This window comes from Pleurodeles waltl, chromosome 7 (assembly GCF_031143425.1).
Source record: "Pleurodeles waltl isolate 20211129_DDA chromosome 7, aPleWal1.hap1.20221129, whole genome shotgun sequence".
NCBI classification, from domain to species: domain Eukaryota; kingdom Metazoa; phylum Chordata; class Amphibia; order Caudata; family Salamandridae; genus Pleurodeles; species Pleurodeles waltl.
Genome location: NC_090446.1, coordinates 1464801421 through 1464825090, shown reverse-complemented (window position 1 = coordinate 1464825090; position 23670 = coordinate 1464801421). Strand labels below are relative to the sequence as shown.

Sequence of the window (23670 nt, the reverse complement as noted above, 5' to 3'; positions counted from 1 at the left end):
ATCATGCGGTACGCTGAGTTGCGGGCATTGAGTACCCCTATTTGTACTAGGTTAATGCTTTGAAGTCAGGGATGGTTCAAAGGGTATTCCTTTGAACCACAAATATCTCCCCTAAATTTCCTCCGTCTGCCCTCGGGTCCTGGAATGCAGATCTGTATCTTTATGGGTGCCAGGCTCTGGCTCCTGGAGGCCAAGTGTCACATCCCCCCCACATCTACCCGACAAGGTCCCAAAGGGCAGGAATCTGTCATTCTGGATGCCTGAGTTTTATAGCTGCCATCTGGGGAATGTGCAGATGTGCTCTTCCCCTGGGACCGATGGAATGAAACATAATTTACAGGGAACCAGAACCACTTTCCTGAAGTGCCACTTCTCAGGCAGTGGTGACGAAACTACCATGCTCAACCATGCAAGTTTGTCTTCCTGAGTTTAACGATACCAAACAGTATGAGGCAGCCCCCTTGCAATTTAATATTGCACCAGTCGGCTTCCCATATAACAGTATGGGTAGAGCAACTATCATGGGTAGTGCGAACACACATGGGTATTCGGCACTTCCCAGGCATGCATGCCCTGGTTGCACGCACCTGCCTGCTAATGCAGGTGACACTTCGGTTCAACCACCAACATGGTGTTTATGCGCCCTGAGTTAGCCTGAGCACACAGGCTCAGTTCCTATTAGGAAATACGCAGGCATAAATATATTCACGATGGTCACTAGGCCATGCATGCCCCCCACAGGAACTACTCCACTCGGCCGTGATCATGTATGCCCGTGGTCGGGGAGGCTAACCCCCCATCCATACCTGGCTCTGCTGGGGTACTCTAACCCTGCAACCTGGTATCAGTGCCAGTCTCAATCCATATGGATGGCGTGTGCGATGTCACTCAGCATTGCTAGAGGGAAAGGGCTTCATCCCCTGGGCTCTTGAATCGTATGGTGCCCTGTAAAGAAATGTCTCCCTGTTGCAGTTACCCCCCACTTTTTGCCTGATACTGATGCTGACTTGACTGAGAAGTGTGCTGGGACCCTGCTAACCAGGCCCCAGCACCAGTGTTCTTTCACCTAAAATGTACCATTGTCTCCACAATTGGCACAACCCTGGCACCCAGGTAAGTCCCTTGTAACTGGTACCCCTGGTACCAGGGGCCCTGATGCCAGGGAAGGTCTCTAAGGGCTGCAGCATGTCTTATGCCACACTAGGGACCCCTCACTCAGCACAGACACACTGCTTGCCAGCTTGTGTGTGCTGATGGGGAGAAAATGACTAAGTCGACATGGCACTCCCCTCAGGGTGCCATGCCAACCTCACACTGCCTGTGGCATAGGTAAGTCACCCCTCTAGCAGGCCTTACAGCCCTAAGGCAGGGTGCACTATACCACAGGTGAGGGCATAGGTGCATGAGCACTATGCCCCTACAGTGTCTAAGCAAAACCTTAGACATTGTAAGTGCAGGGTAGCCATAAGAGAATATGGTCTGGGAGTCTGTCAAAAACGAACTCCACAGCTCCATAATGGCTACACTGAATCCTGGAAGGTTTGGTACCAAACTTCTCAGAATAATAAACCCACACTGATACCAGTGTTGGATTTATTAAAAAATGCACACAGAGGGCATCTTGAAGATGCCCCCTGTATTTTATCCAATTGTTCAGTGCAGGACTGACTGGTCTGTGCCAGCCTACTGCTGAGAGACGAGTTTCTGACCCCATGTGGTGAGGGCCTTTGTGCTCTCTGAGGACAGAAACAAAAGCCAGCTAGTGGAGATGCCCGCCCCCTGGACACAGCCCCCACTTTTGGCAGCAAGTCCAGGAGAGATAATGAGAAAAACAAGGAGGAGTCACTGGCCAGTCAGGACAGCCCCTAAGGTGTCCTGAGCTGAGGTGACTCTGACTTTTAGAAATCTTCCATCTTGCAGATGGAGGATTCCCCCAATAGGATTAGGGTTGTGCTCCCCTCCCCTCAGGGAGGAGTCACAAAGAGGGTGTAGCCACCCTCAGGGCTAGTAGCCATTGGCTACTAACCCGCCAGACCTAAACACACCCCTAAATTCAGTATTTAAGGGCTCCCCAGAACCTAGGAACTCAGATTCCTGCAACCTAAGAAGAAGAGGACTGCTAAGCTGAAAAACCCTGCAGAGAAGACGGAGACACCAACTGCTTTGGCCCCAGCTCTACCGGCCTGTCTCCCCACTTCTACTCCAGCTACGCTTTCCCCAGGGACCAGCGACCTCTGAATCCTCAGAGGACTGCCCTGCTCTAGAAGGACCAAGAAACTCCCGAGGACAGCGGCTCTGTTCACCCAAGACTGCAACTTTGTTTCAAAGGAGCAACTTCAAGACAACTGCGTTTCCCGCCGGAAGCGTGAGACTTGCTACTCTGCACCCGACGCCCCCGGCTCGACTTGTGGAGAAACAACACTTCAGGGAGGACTCCCCGGCGACTACGAGACTGTGAGTAGCCAGAGTTGCCCCCCTTGAGCCCCCACAGCGACGCCTGCAGAGGGAATCCCGAGGCTCCCCCTGACCGCGACTGCCTGCTTTCCAGATCCCAACGCCTGGTAAAGACTCTGCACCCGCAGCCCCCAGGACCTGAAGGATCCGAACTCCAGTGCAGGAGTGACCCCCAGGAGGCCCTCTCCCTTGCCCAGGTGGTGGCTACCCCGAGGAGCCCCCCCTTGCCTGCCTGCATCGCTGAAGAGACCCCTTGGTCTCCCATTGATTTCAACGACAAACCCGACGCGTGTTTGCACACTGCACCCGGCCGCCCCCGTGCTGATGAGGGTGTACTTTCTGTGCTAACTTGTGTCCCCCCCGGTGCCATACAAAACCCCCCTGGTCTGCCCTCCGAAGACGCGGGTACTTACCTGCTGGCAGACTGGAACCGGGGCACCCCCTTCTCCATTGAAGCCTATGCGTTTTGGGCCCCACTTTGACCTCTGCACCTCAACGGCCCTGAGCTGCTGGTGTGGTAACTTTGGGGTTGCTCTGAACCCCCAACTGTGGGCTACCTTGGACCCAAACTTGAACCCCGTAGGTGGTTTACTTACCTGCAAAAACTAACAAACTCTTACTCCCCCTAGGAACTGTGAAAATTGCACTGTCTAGTTTTAAAATAGCTATATGTGATTTATGTGAAGACTGTATATGCTATTTTGATTATTCAAAGTTCCTAAAGTACTTACCTGCAATACCTTTCATTTGAAGTATTACATGTAAAATTTTAACCTGTGGTTCTTAAAATAAACTAAGAAAAGATATTTTTCTATACAAAAACCTGTTGGCCTGGAATTGTCTCTGAGTGTGTGTTCCTCCTTTATTGCCTGTGTGTGTGTACAACAAATGCTTAACACTACTCCTTTGATAAGCCTACTGCTCGACCACACTACCACAAAATAGAGCATTAGTATTATCTCTTTTTGCCACTTACCTCTAAGGGGAACCCTTGGACTCTGTGCATACTATTCCTTACTTTGAAATAGTGCATACAGAGCCAACTTCCTACATGCCCCAATGCAGTTTAGGCATCAGGCAGGCCACTGCCCCGGCCCTCCATGGATAGGGAACCCCACGTGTACTGGGGCATAAGTGGACACCTTACAGGGGTCTGCCCAGTGCCAGCAAGACCCGGTGCGCAATACGCAGGTCAGAGCAGTCTCCACATTTGGGGGGCACCCGCACTTGCCCCTTCCCCCCTTACCATACAGGGGTCAGGGCTCATACCCCACAGCCGCTTATAAGGGAACTGGCTCCAAACCTGGGGTCACGGACGGTTTCCCTCTGGCAGGGGCCCCCCTTCTAGGTGGCCTTCCCTACCAAAGCACATCCTTTGGGACTTGTCTGGTTCTACCTCATGCTCTGACCCTATATTGGGGTCCTCTGGGGATGGGGTTGGCCCGCTGGCCTAGTCAATCAGGTCTTGGACGTGGCTAAGGTGGTTGCCAATTGGGACAACATAGGCACCCATATGACTCCTAGGAACCAGGGACGGTCTCCCCCATCCAGGTATCTAATACACCTTTCCTACAGGGCCAACCGTGGTGCGTTGCCTGCCACGTCCCCCCATCCTCTTCCTACTAAAGGTAGGACGGAGAACTCACTGCCAGGCAGCAGTGGAAGCGTCCAGAGTCCTAAGGCCCAGCATGGAGCGACAGCATAGGCAGAGGGAAAAAAGCAAAACGTTTCAGGATTTTTCCCTAAGGAGACCCATGTCCAACACCGGACATCTCTCTGAGCAATTGTTATTTTTCCTTGTACAGAGCATTTGTTACTTATTCTAAACGACCTGGTTATTGTGGATCTGGATCGTGTATTGTGCAATTCATGTGCTGAGACCATACAACTGATTTTCTGTTTTGTAGTATTTTTTGCTGGCTACATTTATAATTCTAATGAAAAGACCAAGTGAAAGCCTTTAGCTATATTGTTTTTGGCACAGCTTGCTATCCACTTTGCCTCACTCTGATCCTGCAGAGCGCCCCACGGTAGAAGAGAAGCATTTTCACACCCAAGGACAGTCAGACCAGTTTTATTTGGACCAGTTAGAGTTCACCATCAAGATCTGAATCTCCCATTATGAAGTCATTATCAAACATGCATGTTACTGGTTGGTACGACCTTAATTAAAATGTAAAAGTTAACCCCCGTGTGTGCACATTCCTGATTTTAAGACAAGCCATTTGGACTGGCCCATGTGTGTTTGTGATTTACAGGGAACCAGAACCACTTTGTTGTCACACAGGAATTAGTCAATGGATGACCTAAAGTTGGGAAGGAAGAAAAAGTCTTTACTCCTCTAGGGGAGGCATAAGGACGCATGTTCCACAGGACACACAGTCATAGGTTTGGCGTGTGTTATCCTCCTCTTTTGATGCACCTGGAGTTATGGAATTAAGCCACGATTTACCCCTCATGCATCTGTATCTTTGGGTTAGTTGTTGCTGTACTGAGGTTCACATTACATTAGTTCTTGTAGGTTTCCCTTAATGTCTGAGACTTGATGTTCGCGCTTCGATGTAGAGCTTCATGTTTTCTGTAGTGCTAATATGGCCCAATGGCATTACAGTGCTTAGTACTTTGATAACAGTTACATGGGCGCAGCCAACGGGCAATAACACGTAAACAACAAGAACCATGACAGTTGCACCCTCATAGTTACCAACATTAAAAGGACTGGGGATATGATAAGAGTGACCATATGAGAGCAGAGTGAGACGAGCATGTACCTGAAATATCACTTTAAGCTGAATTATTTCCGGGATGAGAAATAAAGTTAAATGAAATAAACAAGGGGTGAGGAAGGCAGAAACCAACTGACGAAGAGAAGGAGAAAAACTTCAAAGGGAAACTAAAACTGGTCAAGCGAGAGAAGAGGCAGACCAGGATAGTACTGTAAATACTTTGAAGAAAAGAAATAAACCAACACAGAAAAACAACCACAAACAACCACTTGATAAAAATCCAAGAACCATATGAAAAGGGCACCCAGATTAAGAAAATCTTTGATGCTATGCTGACAGCAGAAGGCAGTATGCAAATGCGGATAATATGACATGACATGAAATTAAAAGAAAGAAAGAAAGCAAAGATAGAATAAACAAATCCTAAATTACATGCACAGCATGGTCTCCTGGTGAGGGGGACAAGGCATACTCTGAATGCTGCTAGCCTGCCTAGAACTAGAACTGTAAGCCCCATGCGCTCTCCATCAGCTGTCTGCTGAGCTGGATGCCCCAGAACACCTGCACCCACAAAGAGGGAAGGCAAGAAATGCACATCCCCCTACTTTATGTTACACTGCAAAGACACCCTAGGTCAAATTGCACATGCTTGCATTGCACATCTCTTTTTCCCTATGCCTTACATCAAATATCCAGGCAGCTAGCAGACAGGAGTGTTTCCCCAGGTAGAACTACTTGTTCAGACGGTGGCCCTCTCCTCCAGGACCCTGATGCAGCAGGTGAGACTTGAACCCACGAGCCACGTCAAATTCACCAACATGCACACAATGCATGAGATGTCTGAGGCCATCACGGGGAGGGTGGAGCGGAGCTACACAAAATGGAGGGAAATTGGCTGGTCAACAGGAAGGGTGCGACAGGGATTTCTGCGCAAGAAGTAAACGGGCAGAAGAATGGACATAGAGCATGGAAAACATCTCTACATGGCAGACATGCAGGGTGGGAAAAGGGGGAGGACCAAAGATGAGTTATGACCAGATGTCAGCTGGGTGAAAAAAAAAACTTTCCTTAAGGATGCAAGGAAGATCCAACCTGAACAAGAGGTCTCCTTAAACTGCCTCAGAAAGCATAAGTTAGCCACTGGTAGACCGAGTTCCCCTAATCGACTGAAATAGCATGTTCAGGACAATAGCGTACAAGCTGGCTCGATGAAATTAAAAATTCTTTTAAGAGTTTTCAATTGTAGGAAGCAGCTAATGGCCATTTTGGCTTCATAGATCTTTATGAAATTAAATGAAAACAAATTTGTAAAGCGTGCATATACCCAAAGGCTTCAAGGTGCCTATATCGTTTACTATCTATATAAATTTGTAAGGTAGGAATGGCCTTGGCATCTATGTTGTTCACTGGCATCAAAGAGCTGCATGCAAACGCCAAGGCATGGGTTTTGAACCTTATTTGTTCTCAATCATTCATCATTCTTAAATTGCTAAAAGGGTTTCTTGGAGTAGTAATGCATTCTTATTAGTACAAACAACCCCATCAATTGCATTATTTTTTAAATCATGACTTTGTGTTTCTCTAGACCATGCACTTTAAAAAAGTAATCCCTACCAATGAGGATGTTATGTGATTCCTATACCTTGTGACCCTCATTCACTTATGTAACATTTCCTTTAGATTGATTTTCACACATATGATTTATTCTCGCTACATGATGTGTGATATAAAGCGCTCTGACACACTACACTGGAAGAGCAGCACTATAGAATGAATTACGAAAGTAAATGACTAAGTGGTACTTAAAGCATTATTAGTGTAATCACTCTTACAGATACACCTGACATTCGTACATAACTTCTACATACAAGGGTTGAGCATAGTCAAACTCCTGACTACAAATAATAGTTTATTTTAAACAACTTGTGCAGTGACAACAAGTTGTGTGCCTTTGTTTCCCTCCATTGCATTTGTATGTCGGTATTAGGCTCCAGATAGCTGCCAGCTAGAGTGATATGAGGGCTGATGGTCCCATAAATCCTTTGCTTTAGGCCTAGATTTATGGCCCAGCTGGAAGCAGAAATAGCAAGACTCCCCCACCCCCTGCAGGTTGCTGTTCCAAATGGAACCCAAACATGGTTCGGGCCCTGCTGACTGTGTCCTGGTCCCAGCGTGTGACAGAGGGACAAAGTAGGGCCGGGCGGATCCCCGATCTAGTTCAGTAACAGCTGCCAGATCCTGCTAGATCCCCATCGTTTCATGAACAGTCCATCGCAAAGAAAAAGCTTCAGCTGGAGGCAGAAACATTTTGCACTAGAGTACCTTACTGTCTGCGCCTTACCCCACACTCTCCCAGGAGATCATTGCTGCCCCCTCCCCCACCACTGTAAGAAATCCAACGCATACAGAGGGAGTAATGTAGGCATTTCGATGTGGACAGTGTGCAGGGTGTAAACAGCCCAGCCAAGAGAGCTCCTTTCCAACCACGAGAGCCTAACATGAAAGAGGCCACGTGGGGCGCGGCTTTGAGAGAAAACAAAATGGTGGACCTACAAAGACACCTGTGGGTTCCAAAATCGCCAATTTTGGAACCAACGCAGCAGAATCACCCGCATTAGCTGCTGGTAGTATATATGTACATCACTGGGCCAGTAGCAAGGATGTCATACCTTGGGCCCTGGAGCAAGCAAGGAAGATGGCCCATTTGATTGTTGTTGTGACTACAAAATATACAGCACTTATCAGTCTTCAATGGACCACTCATGGCTCTGGGCCCCTGTGCCTCTTCACCTGCGGCACCAATGAGTGCGCATGGGTGCCAGGATGTTCTTTATGTGACTCAGATGCTCAGTACAGTTTTCCAGTCACTCAGAGCAGCGAGGGGTCTGTCCCTTGTCTGTCAGTGCTTCATTTCTGCCATTTAATAGTTTCTTATGCTTTTGATGAGGCGGGAGGGCATGGGGGATGTGGGACACTCTGTTCATCACTGCTTGAGGGGTGCAGTATTTCCCACACTTTCTACTGATTACTCACTCATTGCAACCAACAAGATGCCTTGTGTTAGTCATGCCAAAGAACCTGCTAGCAGACTGTGGAGGCAGTCTTGATCTGAGCCTGTGCAGCAAGGTCATTCTGCAGAGGAATGCATGCGATGTATTAGGTGGAACAAACCAGGGAGGTAACGAAACTTGCAGGGCCCCCCTTGCAAAGAACAGAGAGTGGGGCTCATCTGGACTACCTCAATGGCTCTCAGGCCAGGGTACTGTGCTTAGGGGGGCCCCTGGAGCTCGAAACATCACCCCGGCACCGCGGGGGCTGCAGGGACCTTGGTTACGCCATTGTAACGAACCCATCCAAATAAAAATAAAGTTATAGACACAAAGAACGTAATGTTCTAAGTAGAATAAAAGGTAAAACTTTAAGTTTAAACCACATGTTAGTTTCAATAGCTATTAAACAAAATGTAACAATTCTAGTCGAAAGCTTTGGGAAAATTGTTTCATTCCAAATATGTAGGTGGAGTAGCAGATTTTTTTTTAAAAAAAAGACAAAATACCCTCTTAGAATTTCAGGGGAGCTAAGGACTAATCATGGCTAACCCACTACGCACACGGTGACAGACACTGAGCCAAAGCTAGAGCTTTTTCAGCAGAAGTCAGAGTTCCCCACCGCAAGCTGGCACATGAACTTTCCACGTTGTTAGGGTTGAGTGTGCAAAGCGCTGTGTCCCTGTCGTTATCTCTCTACAGGCTTGTAACCACGCCCATCAGTTTGGTTAATTTGTGGGTTTGCCTTTTAAAATTCAGTTGATTTGATTAGTGAAAGGCATGCATACATCATGCCTTTTCCGGTATTTAGCCCTCTTCCAGCTCACCGGCCAACTACTGAAAACATATGAGGCTCCATGTTTTCCATATGGTTTCTGGACTACTTTTTCTCTTAGTTTTGTAGGCAGCACGATCTTGCTGGGCAGTAGTCGAGCACTTTGCATGACATCGATCCTGTTACATAGATAGTTGCCCTTTTGCCCGTAACATGGATAATTGTAGTTTTGCTGATACGTTTCACTGCAAGCTAACTTCTGTTTCCTTTTGTGTGTTTGCTTCATGCTCATGGAAGCCACGGCTCGCTTACGTGAAACTGTTTATCTTTTCATTTTCAGTTTATGTGGCAAGAAAAGTCCGGTTAGGAGTTTACAACTCTAATAACTCTAACTCGATCAAACCTGAGACCCATTGCATTACAAATGCTTGTTTTTTTCTTGTGGTTTTGTTTCTTCAGGCTTGATTCCAGGATGGATAACTTCAGCTGTAGATAGCTTCAGATGCAAGAGGCAGGCTCCAGGGCAGGCCACAAGGTCCCCACCGTGGACCAAGCGTTCAGTATTATCAGGACCCTGCCAGCAAACTGAGGAACAAGTCCTTGCAGGCAGAGATTCATCTGGAGGTTAGACAGCTCTTGTGGTGTCTTCTCCAGCTGGCAAAGCATGGATCTTTATTCATTTTAGCAGCAGGAGTTCTTGCTTTTTTCTGCTATTTCCTTTCCTTCTATGTCTGACTCAGGATCCAGGACCTTTGCATGGGATTTACTGTATAGTTACCTTCATGCCACCATGAGCGCCAAGCACTGGTGCTGCTGATTCAAGTACCACCCCTTTCACGCGCTGTTCATAGGCCAAGGGAGCCTTTCTTTCATTTTGGAGCTTTTTTGCCTTACAATTGTTTTCGTTTTTTATGTGCGTTGCTGACTCACTGGAGGAGGCATGCTTTGGGGAGAGGTGGTGTCCCTTTCTATGCAGGGCACATGAGATGAAGAGGCAGGTGGTTTATCGTATGCAGGATCTCCCACCCCCTCTTCTTCTTCATACACTACAGTGATCTGCCCCCCCTTGTTTCCTCCCAGAATCTGAGGACCCTGCCAGCTCATGGCTCCTTGCCAGGCTGAAGACTTACACTGCACCTTTATAGTTTTTGTAACATGTTTATTTATTGGTATTTCAGGTGGTACATCATCTTATTCATAGGATCAAAACATTTTACATGGCCGTACAAGTCACATTTTCATGTCAACTTTTAAACAGTTAACCAGCACTGTTATTGTTTTATATTACCCCCACTCTGAGGTTTGGCACTCATGGAGCTCTGTGTGTAAGTGAAAGAGTTGCAGTGGGGGTTGCCGGTGGTTCTCCGGTTCAGTGTGGTGTATCCATGAAGCAGGGTGGTTGAGCACCACCACTTTCAGCTCTGGGCTCACAGCACCTTCATAGTTCTGGTTTACAGACCTGGCAAAGCAGCCAAATCAAAAAAGATCCCCCCAGAAAACTGAAAATGTGAAGCTGTGTAGGAGAGAGGAAACAATCTAGATTTAAACTGCCACAGAGCTCCCTCTAGAGCCAAAATATTTGACTCCTAAAAGCAAAACTGGTTTGTATGAGGAATCACTTTCTCACACTTGGCACTGATCGCAAGCAGCAAATCTTTCTCCACAGAAATAGAGATGATACATGTTCAGAAATTCTAAAACCACAATATTGTTATGAGATAAAGAACATAAAGGGGGTTATTACAACTTTGGAGGAGGTGTTAATCCATCCCAAAAGTGACAGTAAAGTGACGGATATACCACCAGCCGTATTACGAGTCCATTATATCCTATGGAACTCGTAATACGGCTGGTGGTATATCCGTCACATTTGGGACGGATTAACACCTCCAAAGTTGTAATAACCCCCATAATGTTCAAACCAAGTCGGACCTGAAAAAAGATATGTAAGGATTACAAAACCAAATAAAGCAAGAACAATAGTTGGTGAAATTGAAAGTTGTGTCGAAAATGAAAATAAAAACATGTGGTTAAAACCAACATGCAACCAAAAATCCAATGTTAGTCACAGGGCAGCTGAATTTGAGGACCTAGAAATGCTCAAAGGAAAGCCACAGAGGTTTGTCCTGGTCAAAGTTTTTACCTTCAGACTTTGATGCTTTTCTATAGTAATATTGTGTCAAGGCCGGAAACTGTACCTGCTGAGGATGCCACAAGGTCAGATATGGCTGTTGAGCATTCCAGCTCTAACCTTGAAGTTGCTATGGATCCCCTAGAAATGCCTGGTTGTCGTTGGTCCTTGGTTTCCGTACTGGCAGGGCACATCTTTTACTGTTACAGTTTGTTCTTTACTCTCCTGCCACAGGAGAAGAGTTCAAGAAGGTCCAGCAGGCTTCATTGACAGTACCTGGACCTCTATGGACTTAGTGGTAGCAGGGGGCTAGCACCAGGAGCCCTTTCTTGGAGCTACTCATACCACCTTATTTGTATATACTGCCTTGATACTGATGTTTCCATGGCCCAGTTCTAAAGAGTCAACACAAAGCAGGAGACAAGATTCTTCCCGTCCTATTTCATGCAGTTGGAAGTTCACCAAAGAAGCAGCAGGCAAGTCTTCTCTTTTCTGCTATTCTTGCCCCATTTCTGCCAGAAGCTGGTCAAGCAGGACAAAAACAGTCTGGGATTGGTTGTCAAAATCCAACTAAAATTCCCAGACATTTCCCTCATTTCCTGTGCAGCAGTATCATCCAGCGCTTAGGTCTGTTTTTTGGTGGGAACCATGCAGCTCGGCTTCCCTCCTGTGACAGCATCCATAGCAACAAGTGTGGCAGTGTTGTACCCCCCACCGGGGAAGGACAATGGTGCAGAGAGAATGAAAGAAAGATACTGGCACAGACAGGAACGGGCGGTCGTCCATTGATGAATACACCATCTAGCACCCTCTGCTGACACACTGATTGCACCAGTGCTTCATTTGTAAATAAAAACGTGCCGGTGGCCAAAGCCCTCCTCTTAAACTTGCGGCTGCTGCAATAGAATGTGCGAGCACTGAATACTGAGGCAGCGTAATCCTGACACCATCTAGGGTTGCTTTGATCCATTTACTGCCACTTCCTGCCCCTTCAGCTCACTCTTGCAGCTTTTTGCTTTCTATAAGGTGACGCGTTTTTCCCTTCCTTCGTCTTTCCCATATGAGTCTTTTGCTCGCAGTAAATGCTTAAGGCAGAAAATAAGAGCCGGCCCTAAAAAATAAGTGCCGGTGCTCCACATCGTAAACAACGAGCACAAATTAAGCACTGGATTGCTCCAAAGAAAAGAACTGAGAAACAGGAATCATCCTGCTATAACCCTCATACAATACTCTATCCCTTGACATAACAGATTGTACCAACACCTCCCCAAATCTCTCATCATCTCTCTATTGATGCTGAGTTGCATTCTGATTTATGTGCTACACACTGCAAACACAACTGAAACCAAAATGAATGTCTTATCAACTGTCTTACACCATTTCGTGTATCTTTTTCCTTTAGGTTGTGCACCTTGGATCATGTGACCTGGGCCTTGAGTAAGTATTTGATAGTCTTGCTCTTTGCTATAGTTTGTGGTGCAGTCTCTGAGATCAACAATCGCTGCTCTGCTTAGTATTTCCATTGTAATAGTTCTCAGCACTATCAGTATGCCTCTTGGCTTGCGCATTATGCACATGTGAGTAATTCTTTATTTGCAGATTCAATACATCTTAACTTGTGAACAGGTGATGCTTTATCACTAACCTTTTCTGAGGGTAAATCTCCACTAGATCCCTATTGGCAATCAATGCTTTTGATATCTAGGTGTGATATGTTTACCTCCTCAAAACCAAGATGACTGCTGAGGTTTGCAGTGCTCAAGTGACTTTAGTGCCAGCAAAGATTACATCTCGAGCCTTTAACACATTCATAACCCCTTCTACTCTGACTGCCAAATTCTCTGTATGGCACATTCTAGGCCCAGACATCTGCCCATGTTGTCTCTGCCACCATGCCCCTGTGAGCCTTCTTCTCATCTGCTGCTATGCTGCAGGTGAGGGTTTATTTCATGTGTGTCCAAGTGGTAGGCGATAGGTAGGTATGTGCCAAAGACTGGAGGTAGCAACAGGTTTTATTCTTGATTGCCTGATGAAAAGGTGGCTCCTTCCAGTAGCCACTGTGCCCCTCGCATTCAATATTAGACATGAAACATGTCACGTGTCTCCTTATTAGAATCCAAAATAGGGGAAAAAAACAACAAAGGTGAAAGACCCATTGCCAATCAGGCAGCTCATGCTTGAAGATGGAGATTGATGTAGCTGCAGGTAGGTCTGGCTCTAAACTCACCCAGACATCAGGGAAGAGAAAGATGCTGGCCCAATTCATCCATAAGAAGATCCAAAAGGCATCAAACTGCAAGGAAGAAAACAAGCACTGGAATAGAAACCAGAGGGTTATAAATACGATACAAATAGGGATTTAATCTGTTGCAATGCATTTTCCACTTGTGAATGCCTCCTTTATATTTTAGTCAAACATGAACTAACATCACAGAAAAGCCCATAACAGCAGCTTAGGTTGTGAACCTTTAGTGGATTTGTGAGGGTGTTTGAACAAAATATCTAGTTCAAATTATCATGTGGACTAAATATCTCAAAAATATTCATGACACGAATATCGTGAAGGTACATTTCTATGGGTAATCAAAGGTTTACTATACCTAACTTCACATATATGTACCTTAAAAAAGAAATATATATATATATATATATAGATTAGGTACCTAGATATGGAGTTAAGAATAGTAAATCTATACTTACCTACTTGCACTTACCTTCTCGCCCTTTTTGATATTTTGGTCCTTGATATTTTCGACACAATATTCTGTCAACACAATATTTTTAGCTTTGATATTCTATCAGACTACCGCTCTCTGGACAGACCACCATCTTGAAAGGGACAGTTTGACAAGTTTGAGCCCTGACAAAGTGTTATGGCAGATTTTTCCTTTCCCTGTCTCTCTCTTGCTCCACACTCTACCCTTGCGCATCTGCACCAGCTCCTGTAAACCTCTGAAGGCTGCTCCTGTAGCTCAAAGTATCTCTCTTTTAATAAGGTTTGATCTGGAAGACCTGCCAGGGCCTACTGTGTGGGCCTCCCTTTGAAGCACAGTTTCTGGTCCTTTCACCACAAAGAGAATTAGGTGTGAATGACAGCTGGTCCGCCAGAAATGTGGATGGCCCCTTATAAAACGCTACAAGCTTACGGCAGTCAGACTATACAGGATAACTGAAACATAGGCCCTCATTACGAGTCTGGTGGTCGAAGAACCAGCAGACTCACGGGCGGCGGACGGACCGCCGTACTCCAGGAGGTTCAACCGCCACATTACGACCTTGGTGGTCAGACCACCAGGGGACCACCGTGCCCGCCAAGAACATGGTTCCCAATGTGCTGACGGTGGTCTGACTCGTGGTCAGCCACGACGGTGCTGAGTTCAGCACCACCGTGCTAAGCATGAGTCCCTTTCTGCCAGCCTTTCCATGGCAGTTCACCCGCAATGGAAAGGCTGGTGGAAAAGCTGTGCTGGGGGACACAGGGTGGCCCCTGCACTGCCCACGACCATGTTATAGGTAATGCAGGGCCCCGTCCTCCGCCCAGCACCCTCGTAATGTGCACTGTCTGCTTTGCAGGCAATGCTCATTCCAAGGGTGCTGGTTTGCTACGGTATTGGCCCCGGCTCCCTTAAGGGAGCCCGGGCCAATACTGTAGCACTCTTCCCGCCAGTCTGACCAATGGGAACGTTGTACGATGTACCTGCCGGACAGTTTGTCGGGAACAACGTAATATGACCAGGAGGAAGGCAGCCGGTATGACAGCTGCCTCCTCCCTGCGGCTTGGGCAGTCAGAGTATTCTGACCACCAAAGTTGTAATGAGGCCCATAGTGTCCAGGTCTGGTTGCTGGAGACAGATGTACCCTCACAAGTGGATCCAAGGAGGTGTCTTCCTGCCCACTCAAGGGATTACTTGTCAGCTAGGAGTTCTCCCCAGGGACAGAGAAACAAATATTATGTATATCAAGGGAGTTGAAATGACGAGTGAAAAATGATTGAGGTAATGGGAGCTGGAAATTACCAATGCCTCATTCATTTGACACTTGTCTCCTGTTGCTTGGAATCTTGTGGGCTTTTGTTTGGCCTTGGCTGCAATGGAATATTTCAACTTTGTCATTTGTAGAAGGTGGATTTTCAGTCCCAGATTTTAAGGGGTATTTTTGTGTAGCACATTTTGCTCATTACTGGTTCCACTTGATGCCAACTTACCTCATATTTCAACAGAAGGAGACCTGTCAGAGAGATGCACCCTACAACCAGTGTCATCCATCTGCCCACCTATTTCCCATACGGGGTTCAACAAATAGAGTTCCATATACCTTGGGCAACTGGTGAACATGTTCATCCCTACTCCCAGGCACTTCCGCTCTTGAGTAACCCATCGCTCCAATTTACCACTGACTTACAAAACAGCTATTGAAATCTGGGTAGTACTACAATTGTAATTAAAGCAGTACTACTCACAACAGACTAGGGATATTTGAATTTCACTTGTACAGACAGCTTTTCGATGGCCGTAGTTATCAGGGATAACAACTTCAAGAAACCTGAGCAAATTGATCCTTAGATACCTAACAAAATCAGTGCAGCATCGAAGCCAGTATTCCATACTCAGGAGTGCCACAGCCACTGACAAAGAGAACAGGTCAGCTTAATCCCAATTAATTTTAATCCTTGAAAAGCACAGAATCCATAATTTCTCACACAATTGGTGGAACATTTAATACTAGATGCTTCACAAACAGCAGAATGTCATCCTTTTACGGAGAATGCCCATTGGTGAATGCTACCCTCTGTGTTAATGTAAATATTGCAATCAGCGTGCCAGTTGCCCTATACCAAGGGCAATAGTGGCAGGGGTGGTGGGGCAAATCCTGCCAGGTACTCCTACGCATATGAAAGATATCAGAAAGCAAACCATTTTTTTCACTTACGTGTTTGGTCTAGAGTAGGGTAGGTGATTAAGGCAAAGCATGAAATCTGCCTTGCCAGGCTGTATTGCAACTCTCTCAGAAATGGCCACTCCAGAGAGTTAAATGTTTTTTCGGCCGCAGGAAACATAGAGATTGATTGTAGTTTGGTTTATTTGGTCAATGACGGCAAAAATGAAGATTAAACCAGCTCTATCATGTAACGTCTGTGATTTGGGAGTACCAGACCAATGACCAGTGAAGTTAGGGGCTCATTGTGAGTATGGCTGTCCCACTACGGGACCGCCAAACTCACTGGCAGGATGCCACCGCCATGGCGGTAACGTCCCCCCCAAGCCTATAACAGTGTTCCTGCCGGGCTGACCGGCGGGAGCATTGTAATACGCGTTCTCACCGGGCTGACCGGCAGGAACAGGGCTAGGATATTGTCATGGGGGCCCCAAGCACTGGCTTTCCTCCAGTCTTTTCATGGTGTGGTCCTCGCCATGAAAAGGCTGCTGGAAAGTGGGGTTGTAATGAGCTGGTGGTGCTGAGTTTAGCGCTGCCATGACCTTTTACAAGCCTGACCGCCGTCATCCGTTGGGATCTATGATCCTGGTGGGGATGGCAGTCTTTCAGCGGTTCCGCTCACCAAAGTTCTAATTGGGTGGTCGGACCACCTCGAGTGCGGAAGTCTGACCGTCAACACAAGTGTGGTGGTCCTTGGAACACCACAATCGTAATGAGGCCCTTAGTCTGCTGGCTATTAATTGAGCAAAAATCTTTTTGTCTAAGTGAGTCAGCAACAATGCCTTTATGAGTTTCCTAACTTGAGTCTTTCTCATGCTTAGGAAGACCTTTATAATTGCTTTTTTAGAAGAAGGGCAGAATCGTCTTGTTCAGTGCCTCAACATACAACTCTGGCTAGGGTGGAGTCAGGACGTCTTTTTAAGTTTTATAAAACTCAGAAGTAAGGCTATTCAAATTCACAAAATCATCTAGGGCCTTCTTAATGTCCCCCATCTACTATATGATTGTCATTAATGCATGCCATGGTTAGATCACTTAAGAATTGCCTTATTTGCGGAGCCATGATTACCAGTTGGGAGGCATAAAGGCATTCTTAAAATGTGGTAGAAAGATGAAAGATATTTCTACTCAACAGTACCTCCCTCCCATCAACACCTTTAATAACAGATGTGACACACCTGGAACAGTAGGACCATAAAGAAGCCAGGCCAGGTTTTGTACAAATGTACACCTTGACCATTGTTCTGCTTGATTAATTCTATGCCTAGAAAGCCACCCTTACTATCAGCTGCATCCCTGATATACAGTAGCTTCAAGTTCAGCTCCACCTATATTTCTGTCCTACCTGTTCGGAATCGTCAGTGGCACAGCAAGCTTCTAGCATTTGCAAAGTTAACTCCAGCCAGTCTAGATGCCTGCAGATTGACTTAAGGACTCTAGCCTGTTTGGAAATACTGACTCCTCTAATAAAGACCTTGAAGGTTTCCCACACCATAGCATATCAAGAGACTGAGCCTAAACTGATGTCAAAGAATTCCCTTATGTCTTCAGTCATCTCCTGTGGAAATATCAAGTCTCAGTCGGCAGACAGGAAGCTCCAAAATTTGCAAGGGGTATCAATGAGTAGTACTTACAAACATATTTGGAGTGGAGAGTTGTGATAAAGTGAATGTTGTGCATGTGCCAATGCCAACATCCAAGGAGCAACCAAAAGTTGCTTTAGGACATTGAGTATATCTACCAACTCTAGCATATCCATAATGAAAGACAGCATTTTGGATGCAGAATTGGGAGGAACATGTGATATCTGGGATCTATTTATTGCTGAATCTAAAATAACATTGAAATCTGCCCCATCCCACCCCAACAGGTCACAGCTCAGACAAAGCATGATTTCAAGGAAGAATTCTAGGGAATCTGTGTTATGGCCATGTATATTGAAAAGTGGGAGTGGAATGTCACATATGATTCTATGAGCCACAAGATATCTACTAAATGCCTCTGTAGTAACACAAGTGCATTTGAAGTCTAGTGATCCATTGTTGAGGATTGCAACTCCCCTGGAGTAAGCACTGTAAGAGGAGAAATACCTAAAGAGGCAGAATGTTGCTGCAAATTGCACATGTCTGGTAGGATTAAGATGTCTCCTGCAGGAAACTAAAACAGCCTGTGTCTATCCAGGTACTCCAGTACCTGACAGGCTTTTGTAAGGCTATTTAATCCCTTAAAACATAAAAACAGCCCATTACATGAGTGTGATCAATTTGGAATGTAATTGTAATGTCTTTGGCTAGGAGCAAATCAGATGAAGTCTAAACAAGCTTTAAGAGATCTGATAGCTCACTCAGCTCAATATGGTCAAATAGTGGAACATTTATATGGTGAAATAAGTAAATAGCAACTTATTGACAGGATATTGACAGTTACTGAGCCCTGGCATTAAAGCAAACAACTTTGCATATAGGCATCCATTAGTCAATGTCACTAGTAGAATCAGCCCCCCTGGAGGGTCCCTCTACTGCTGCAATGTTATTTTCCTCTGCGACTTTCTACCTTAACCCATAGGTTTCTTAATGAATTTGAATGACTGTGTCAGAGTTGCAAAGATAATATTTTATCCATTAATTATCACCTTTAGCCTAGCTTGGAACAAACTTGGTGTGTTGCACCTCCCATAGAGAGATCTGTTTCTTGATCTTGCTGAAGGGTTCAATAGACTCCTGTACCACTGGATTTTAATACGCATAAAAGAGATTGTGGGTTCCTGGTAAAGCATTACGCTCTTCTCACTTGACAGACATAGAAATCCCAATTAGAATTGTATGATAACTGCACTATAATTGGCTTGAGTGGAGCTCCCCGCAGGGGTTTAGTGGACAAAGATTTTGTTGGCTTTTTCCATTGTGAAGAGACAGGAGAAATTATCTCTATCTATAAGGTCAAACAATATGCATGGCCTCGGAATGTCTGTAGATGTGGCCAGGCACCCATTATTCAAATATCAGCTTTGCTTTTGTATGTATAACATCCTTATTCAGGGAGTATTTGCCCCTCCTCCAAAGCTTGGAGCTATGTAATGTCTTGGGCACCTTTTGCTTTTATTTCAAATATCCTGTTCTTTTGTTTCAGGAGACCTTTGTTTCACAGAGACTGGGCGGCTGTCCATGCCTTGGCCTGTAGAGGTACATACTGCTAACTAAAAATGTCTACAAGGGTGAGGCTGCAGAACCCTCTTTCCTCTGGCTTGCTGCTGCAGAGGGCAAGCGAGATGCAAAGATCAAGGACACTGTGTGACACTCTCATTGTGGTGGGCAACCAGGAGTTCCACGCTCACAGCCTGGTGCTGGGCTGCTCCAGCAGGAAGTTTCAAAGCCTCTTGCAAGGTGCAGGAAAGCACTGCAGTTTAGACTTCCTCTCGGACAGGACCTTCCAACAGATCCTGGACTTCTCCTACTCAGAGGATCTCAGTGTGAATCCTGAAGACCTGAGGTGCCTCCTGACGGCTGCTGAGCTTCTGCAGATGGATGCCTTGGAGCAGGAATGCCTCAAGATGCTGGGGAAGCTTTCTCCTCAAAGACATGAAAATGTGGTGGATCTACCTAGAAGCATCAACAATGATACAATAATAACAACAAAGATTGATGCTGAGACAGCATGCTGCAGTAGGTTGATAACTAGCGTGCCAAAAAGTATGCCCTGTTCTGAGAGCTTCATACCTTCATCTCATAGGATATCACCAAGTGAAAACAGCATGCCACCCTCAATGGTTTCCGGTCATCCTCCTAGTATTCCATACAAGATGAGGCAATCCCCAGAAGGGACTCAGCACTATGACACGATTGAGGTGACCCTTAAAAGAGTGGGTAGACAACCACATAAAGAAATTTCAGGAGAGACAGGAGAAATGAGGTCTCCATCTCTGTTGAGTGGGACTTGCACAGCGATGGAGTGTGCCAGGAGGACTTCTATTTCTAGCAAAGGAGGCATGAAGCTGAGAGATACTGTCATCACCACCAACCCTTGTCTGACCCCACCACAGCAGGGTGAGGTTTCCTGGTCTGCCGATAACCTGTGGAAAAGCCAGGAAGGGACAACGACTTCCAAGTCCAGTCAACCGTTCCAGCCGCATTCAGCTTACTGGAGTTACCAGCTGCAAGCATTCCCACTGCTTCCATTCTCCATGGCGAATCCTGATCGCATGAGCTTCTCTACTGCCATGGGGTTTCCAGGATACATGTGTCCTTTCCCACAGGACCTGCTTCACAGTCAGCACAGCAGCAGGCAGAGCACCCTGGCCAACATAAATGAGGCATCTTCCAGCACAGTGGCACCCATTACACATTCAAGAGAAGAGAAGTAAGTATTGGGTATTTGGAAGAAAAGAGAGAAATGTACTATGGAGAACGTTCCTAGCCATCCAGACAGCACAGCAATCGTGTCAGAGATGTATTGCCGTCATTTTCTGGGATGGTAAGGTAGAGGGTATACTGTTCTCCACACATTGATCATAGGCCTTGTGAGCTAAGAAGGTACATGAATATGCAAATATGCTAACAGTGCCTGTGAACAGAGGCAAGTAGTACAGCATTAGAAATTCCACACAGAGCCTAAAAAAATAGAGCATTGTTGAGACCTCCATACCCCTTGCCACTCCCAATGCACAAACAATCATAACAAAACATACATATGGTAAACAAATAAAGGAAGGTCCCTCCTGGTAGATCTAAGTGCATAAGAGTCTTCCTTAAATCCAGAAGTCTCCCTACTTGGCAGACAATCTTTCATACCGTCACGCTGACCACAGCTCTCCCTAAGAAATCACAATAACTCCAAGATCTCAATGCAGTCAACAAAACTTAAAAGTCAACACACAATTAATGTAGAACGAACACAGATTAAAGTTAGGTTTCTAATCACATCTGAAATGGGTTTGCTGGAACTTGAAACCCCCGGCATGGGCTGGCTGCTTGGTGCTTTCATGTTGATCAGAAGAAAGAAATATAAGTAATTGTTTTAATGCATTCATTTCCACATACATTTCTGCAGGGATGATCATTTGTACTTTCCATATCACATGCAAAGAAAAAAATTTGTCTATGCCTATAATGAGGGATCAAGTGGTTTCCCTGCCAGGGAAATTGGTGACTTATTGGACTAATGCCTTCACTGTAGGGGCCTGTGTTCGACCTCATAGTCACAGGTTCAAATCCCGGTGAGTCCAGTCAGCCTTGCATCCTACTGACGTCCATAAAATGAGTACTGTTGGGTAACAATAAACATCTTTTATTCAGGGCCTTGATACCCCTGGGTGGCAGGAACACTTTAAAATAGACATGTTGTGTTATTACTTTCATGATAGTGGAACAAAATCATGATCAAAGACTTTAATATTTAAAATGAGTAGGAATAACTTGTTACCCACTTACCCAACATGAACTGTTACTCATTGCAGCTTTACATGATTGAAATGTGTGCTCAAATCATGTCGTTTGAGATTTTCAGAAATTGAAACATCAGCTTTTTTCTTAAATTTTTGAAACAGTTGAAACTTGTAGTCATGAGCAGCATCGATGAAAAATCCATACTAAAAGGTTTTAATTGTTGCTGTAAAACTGTAATTGGCATAGATGTAATTTGAATGATCTTAGTACAGAACTTCAATATTAGTAAAACCTACCCAATACCACCTTTTGAAATCGCTCTCTAGCCAGCTTTAGCTGTCTGTTGCAGACCTATTGTTTTCAATACTCTTAGAGTAAGCTTTGGATCAACCCCTTGTTTATGATTGCATGGTTGTGTTGTCTATCTCAGAACCCTGCTGTTAAATGTATGGTTTTCCTCTCTATTCTTGTGTTTGTTTCATTGAGAAGCATTTTGGGCTCACACTGTTTTCATTGGATGAGATGTATTTTTCCGCTGCTGAGATGAGAGAACTATTGGTGCAATCTGATTCATTACATTTTGCCTGTTCATTATTATTCTAGGTCTGGTTTTAACTGGCTCTCTATAATAGACTCAAAACATCTTCATCAAAAACAACCATAATCATTTTAAAAAAAAAGACATTACAAAACCTAGTAAAATAAACTGAAAGACGCAGAAGGTTTGTCATTTTTAGATCGAGCCTAGGCAGAGTGTGCACTGTCTTGTTAAGACATGCTGTATTCACTTTGTGAGTTTCTAGCCCACCCATCGCTTCTAACTGGTAACTTTTGCCGTAGTTTGCAAAAGCTTGCTTGTGTGTGGTTGTTGTAGCTTTAATGTTCTTCCTTTTCACGTGTTGTTGCTGCCTAGGGAGCACGCCTGCATTACTTGTCTCCTTTCACTTGTGTGCATTTACGTTTCATTGTGCACACTATTTTTTCCTGCTTCTATCTCTGTTTGTGGTAGGTATTCTTTTTGTTCTTTGTTATGTCGGCAATACAGAAAGTGTTGGGAGGCGGCGCCACAAGCTGGAAATGCACGCCTACTGCCCAGCTTCTCTAGCATACATGTGTAATTCTGTGTCTGCATGTGAATGTTGTCTGTTAATGTGTGTGTGGCTGTGTGTGTACGTGCATGTGCATATATGTATGTGCATGCTTGCCTGGGTGTATGTCTGTACTGCGCACGAGCATGCCTATGTGCGCATTTTATTGTGCTTTTGGTTGCTTTGAGATAAGTTGAAGTGCTAACGGGCAACTTATGGGGGTGGCAGACACTACCACTAGATGGTGATGGAACTTGGAAACGTGAGAACTAATCCCAGCTTTACATAAATATGCTGATAATGTACACAGTTTTATAAAGTTCTGGGCATCTAGAACATTAGGGAGGATTGAATATTGTTGGAAAGTGGATTATTGGTAAGGGCAGGTAAGTACCTACACTTAGCAATAGGCCACTAACCCCCACTAGGTTCAGTCAGGTCTCAATAAATTAATCCCCGTTCAACTCTTGGTAGCTTGGCAACGAGCGACAAGGCTTAACTTAGGAGGCAGGTGTGTAAAGCATTTCAAAATCACAAAATAGTAAATGAGTAAAACACAAAATACAATAAAACTCCAACACCAATGTATAAAACTAGATTATATTTATATCTTTAAAATGACACCAAAACGATTACAATCGGATAAGGGGAACCAGAGATATGAATTTTTAAAGAATTAATGTTTTCTAGCGCATAGAAACTAAAAGCACCAATCTGGTCATCTGGTCGCACTAGACCGGGGCAAACTCAAAGTTTGAGGCCGGCCGTGATGGAGCCCTGTTCGGCTACAGCAAGCGTGAGGCCTCAGTCAAGAGTTTGCCTTTGGACTTAGTCTTTTTCTTGAAGATTTTCTTCAGTGGGACCAAGTCACCAATCCGATCCGACATCCCTGGAGTCCTCTTCGGATAGGCGTTACAGGAGACCTCGGTGAAGAATTCTACCTTCGGACTTAAATGATTTTTTAGGATGGAAATCTTTGTCTGGGCCAAAGCTGAATCTTGATGTGACGCCCCTGAAGCCCTCCTCGGATGTCCTGCACAGGAAGTCCTGGTCAACTGTTTACGTTCGGATTTTGTCACTTTCTTGGAGCTTTTTCCTTCCAACAGGGGTCGACCCTCCACAGCAAGCTGATT

At 45.4% G+C, this 23670-nt stretch overlaps 1 long non-coding RNA gene across 1 annotated transcript in view; it reads left to right on the top strand.

Moving 5' to 3' along the window:
- Positions 1 to 19791, top strand: part of LOC138247435 (uncharacterized) — a 90645-nt gene extending 70854 nt beyond the window's left edge. The window contains exons 2-3 of the long non-coding RNA XR_011194504.1: positions 12536 to 12570; positions 19198 to 19791. This is a non-coding gene — a long non-coding RNA (uncharacterized lncRNA). The remainder of the gene's footprint in view (positions 1 to 12535; positions 12571 to 19197) is intronic.
- Positions 19792 to 23670: the final 3879 nt, after the last annotated feature.